Genomic DNA, 5,000 nt, shown 5'->3' with positions numbered 1-5,000 from the left:
AGTCAAGCAGAGTGGCGCAGCGGAAGCGTGCTGGGCCCATAACCCAGAGGTCGATGGATCGAAACCATCCTCTGCTAAGCTTGTTTCACTTTTATTTGTGCCCAAGTGCTTCAAGACAAGTTAGAAATGTGTGCAAGATTCATGTTATGTTGAAAAGACCAATGCACGACCTCTACATTAAGTCAAGCAGAGTGGCGCAGCGGAAGAGTGCTGGGCCCATAACCCAGAGGTCGATGGATCGAAACCATCCTCTGCTAAGCTTGTTTCACTTTTATTCATGCCCAAGTGCTTCAAGACAAGTTGGAAATTTGTGCAAGAATCATGTTATGTTGAAAAGACCAGTGCACAAGCTCTACATCAAGTCAAGCAGAGTGGCGCAGCGGAAGCGTGCTGGGCCCATAACCCAGAGGTCGATGGATCGAAACCTTCCTCTGCTAAGCTTGTGTCACTTTTATATGTGCCCAGGTGCTGCAAGACAAGTTAGAAATTTGTGCAAGAATCATGTTATGTTGAAAAGACCAGTGCATGGGCTTTACATCAAGGCGAGCAGAGTGGCACAGCGGAAGCGTGCTGGGCCCATAACCCAGAGGTCGATGGATCGAAACCATCCTCTGCTAAGCTTGTTTCACTTTTATTCGTGCCCAAGTGCTTCAAGACAAGTTAGAAATTTGTGCAAGAATCATGTTATGTTGAAAAGACCAGTGCACGAGCCCTACATCAAGTCAAGCAGAGTGGCACAGCGGAAGCGTGATGGGCCCATAACCCAGAGGTCGATGGATCGAAACCATCCTCTGCTAAGCTTGTTTCACTTTTATTTGTGCCCAAGTGCTTCAAGACAAGTTAGAAATGTGTGCAAGATTCATGTTATGTTGAAAAGACCAGTGCACGAGCTCTACATCAAGTCAAGCAGAGTGGCGCAGCGGAAGAGTGCTGGGCCCATAACCCAGAGGTCGATGGATCGAAACCTTCCTCTGCTAAGCTTGTGTCACTTTTATATGTGCCCAGGTGCTGCAAGACAAGTCAGAAATGTGTGTAAGAATCAAGTTATGTTGAAAAGACCAGTGCATGGGCTCTACATCAAGGCGAGCAGAGTGGCACAGCGGAAGCGTGCTGGGCCCATAACCCAGAGGTCGATGGATCGAAACCATCCTCTGCTAAGCTTGTTTCACTTTTATTTGTGCCCAGGTCTTGCAAGACAAGTTAGAAATGTGTGCAAGAATCAAGTTATGTTGAAAAGACCAGTGCACGGGCTCTACATCAAGGCGAGCAGAGTGGTGCAGCGGAAGCGTGCTGGGCCCATAACCCAGAGGTCGATGGATCGAAACTATCCTCTGCTAAGCTTGTTTCACTTCTATATGTGCCCAGGTGCTGCAAGACAAGTTAGAAATGTGTGCAAGATTCGTTTTGTTGAAAAGACCAGTGCACAGACTCTGCATCAAGACAAGCAGAGTGGCGCAGCGGAAGCGTGCTGGGCCCATAACCCAGAGGTCGATGGATCGAAACCATCCTCTGCTAAGCTTGTTTCACTTTTATTTGTGCCCAAGTGCATCAAGACAAGTTAGAAATGTGTGCAAGATTCATGTTATGTTGAAAAGACCAGTGCACGAGCTCTACATCAAGTCAAGCAGAGTGGAGCAGCGGAAGCGTGCTGGGCCCATAACCCAGAGGTCAATTGGAACGAAACCATCCTCTGCTAAGCTTGTTTCACTTTTATTCGTGCCCAAGTGCTTCAAGACAAGTTAGAAATTTGTGCAAGAATCATGTTATGTTGAAAAGACCAGTGCACAAGCTCTACATCAAGTCAAGCAGAGTGGTGCAGCGGAAGCATGCTGGGCCCATAACCCAGAGGTCGATGGATCGAAACCTTCCTCTGCTAAGACTTCTGCCCTTGTTTATATGACAGAGCCCCCAAAAAAGAGAAATGTTCAGAGCCTGTTTGTGAAAACCTAAAGTCACTTGGTCCTCTCACAAAAGTTGTTCATCCAGAAGCTGAATGAGATGAAGACCTAAAAGAAAAAGTAAGCAGCTGCATGACAGCCCTAGTGGCCTAATGGCTAAGCCACTGGCCTCCTAAGCCAGGGATTGTGGGTTCGAGTCCCATCTGGGGTGACTTTCAGCAGAGTGGCGCAACGAAGCCGTGCTGGGCCCATAACCCTGAAGTCGATGGATCGAAACCATCCTCTGCTGATCTTGTTTCACTTTTATATGTGCTCAGGTGCTGCAAGACAAGTTAGAAACGTGTGCCAGAATCAAGTGATGTTGAAAAGACCAGTGTACGGGCTCTACATCAAGGTGAGCAGAGTGGCGCAGCGGAAGCATGCTGGGCCCATAACCCAGAGGTCAATGGATCGAAACCATCCTCTGCTAATCTTGTTTCACTTTTATATGTGCCCAAGTGCTGCAAGACAAGTTAGAAATATGTGCAAGAATCATGTTATGTTGAAAAGACCAGCGCACAGGCTCTATATCAAGACAAGCAGAGTGGCGCAGCGGAAGCGTGCTGGGCCCATAACCCAGAGGTCGATGGATCGAAACCATCCTCTGCTAATCTTGTTTCACTTTTATATGTGCCCAGGTCTTGCAAGACAAGTTAGAAATGTGTGCAAGAATCAAGTTATTTTGAAAAGACCAGTGCACGGGCTCTACATCAAGGCGAGCAGAGTGGTGCAGCGGAAGCGTGCTGGGCCCATAACCCAGAGGCCGATGGATCGAAACTATCCTCTGCTAAGCTTGTTTCACTTCTATATGTGCCCAGGTGCTGCAAGACAAGTTAGAAATGTGTGCAAGAATCAAGTTATGTTGAAAAGACCAGTGCATGGGTTCTACATCAAGGCGAGCAGAGTGGCACAGCGGAAGCGTGCTGGGCCCATAACCCAGAGGTCGATGGATCGAAACCATCCTCAGCTAAGCTTGTTTCACTTTTATTTGTGCCCAAGTGCTTCAAGACAAGTTAGAAATTTGTGCAAGAATCATGTTATGTTGAAAAGACCAGTGCACAAGCTTTACATCAAGACAAGCAGAGTGGCGCAGCGGAAGCGTGCTGGGCCCATAACCCAGAGGTCGATGGATCGAAACCATCCTCTGCTAAGCTTGTTTCACTTTTATTTGTGCCCAAGTGCTTCAAGACAAGTTAGAAATGTGTGCAAGATTCATGTTATGTTGAAAAGACCAGTGCACGAGCTCTACATCAAGTCAAGCAGAGTGGAGCAGCGAAGCGTGCTGGGCCCATAACCCAGAGGTCAATTGGAACGAAACCATCCTCTGCTAAGCTTGTTTCACTTTTATTCGTGCCCAAGTGCTTCAAGACAAGTTAGAAATTTGTGCAAGAATCATGTTATGTTGAAAAGACCAGTGCACGAGCTCTACATCAAGTCAAGCAGAGTGGCGCAGCGGAAGCATGCTGGGCCCATAACCCAGAGGTCGATGGATCGAAACCATCCTCTGCTAATCTTGTTTCACTTTTATATGTGCCCAGGTCTTGCAAGACAAGTTAGAAATGTGTGCAAGAATCAAGTTATTTTGAAAAGACCAGTGCACGGGCTCTACATCAAGGCGAGCAGAGTGGTGCAGCGGAAGCGTGCTGGGCCCATAACCCAGAGGTCGATGGATCGAAACTATCCTCTGCTAAGCTTGTTTCACTTCTATATGTGCCCAGGTGCTGCAAGACAAGTTAGAAATGTGTGCAAGAATCAAGTTATGTTGAAAAGACCAGTGCATGGGTTCTACATCAAGGCGAGCAGAGTGGCACAGCGGAAGCGTGCTGGGCCCATAACCCAGAGGTCGATGGATCGAAACCATCCTCAGCTAAGCTTGTTTCACTTTTATTTGTGCCCAAGTGCTTCAAGACAAGTTAGAAATTTGTGCAAGAATCATGTTATGTTGAAAAGACCAGTGCACAAGCTTTACATCAAGACAAGCAGAGTGGCGCAGCGGAAGCGTGCTGGGCCCATAACCCAGACGTCGATGGATCGAAACCATCCTCTGCTAAGCTTGTTTCACTTTTATTTGTGCCCAAGTGCTTCAAGACAAGTTAGAAATGTGTGCAAGATTCATGTTATGTTGAAAAGACCAGTGCACGAGCTCTACATCAAGTCAAGCAGAGTGGAGCAGCGGAAGCGTGCTGGGCCCATAACCCAGAGGTCAATTGGAACGAAACCATCCTCTGCTAAGCTTGTTTCACTTTTATTCGTGCCCAAGTGCTTCAAGACAAGTTAGAAATTTGTGCAAGAATCATGTTATGTTGAAAAGACCAGTGCACGAGCTCTACATCAAGTCAAGCAGAGTGGCGCAGCGGAAGTGTGCTGGGCCCATAACCCAGAGGTTGATGGATAGAAACCATCCTCTGCTAAGCTTGTTTCACTTTTATTCGTGCCCAAGTGCTTCAAGACAAGTTAGAAATTTGTGCAAGAATCATGTTATGTTGAAAAGACCAGTGCACAAGCTCTACATCAAGTCAAGCAGAGTGGCGCAGCGGAAGCATGCTGGGCCCATAACCCAGAGGTCGATGGATCGAAACCTTCCTCTGCTAAGACTTCTGCGCTTGTATATATGACAGAGCCCCCAAAAAAGAGAAATGTTCAGAGCCTGTTTGTGAAAACCTAAAGTCACTTGGTCCTCTCACAAAAGTTGTTCATCCAGAAGCTGAATGAGATGAAGACCTAAAAGAAAAAGTAAGCAGCTGCATGACAGCCCTAGTGGCCTAATGGATAAGCCACTGGCCTCCTAAACCAGGGATTGTGGGTTCGAGTCCCATCTGGGGTGACTTTCAGCAGAGTGGCGCAACGAAGCCGTGCTGGGCCAATAACCCTGAAGTCGATGGATCGAAACCATCCTCTGCTGATCTTGTTTCACTTTTATATGTGCTCAGGTGCTGCAAGACAAGTTAGAAACGTGTGCCAGAATCAAGTGATGTTGAAAAGACCAGTGTACGGGCTCTACATCAAGGTGAGCAGAGTGGCGCAGCGGAAGCATGCTGGGCCCATAACCCAGAGGTCAATGGA

At 47.4% G+C, this 5,000-nt stretch overlaps 1 non-coding gene across 1 annotated transcript; it reads left to right on the top strand.

Moving 5' to 3' along the window:
* Positions 1-2,036: 2,036 nt before the first annotated feature.
* trnar-ccu (transfer RNA arginine (anticodon CCU)) lies at positions 2,037-2,109 on the top strand. The gene has a single exon. It is a non-coding gene; the product is annotated as a tRNA-Arg (tRNA).
* Positions 2,110-5,000: the final 2,891 nt, after the last annotated feature.

Source organism: Garra rufa, chromosome 1, assembly GCF_049309525.1.
Source record: "Garra rufa chromosome 1, GarRuf1.0, whole genome shotgun sequence".
Lineage (NCBI taxonomy): Eukaryota > Metazoa > Chordata > Actinopteri > Cypriniformes > Cyprinidae > Garra > Garra rufa.
Note: the sequence above shows the minus strand (reverse complement) of the source record. Positions and strands in the feature narration are given on the sequence as shown.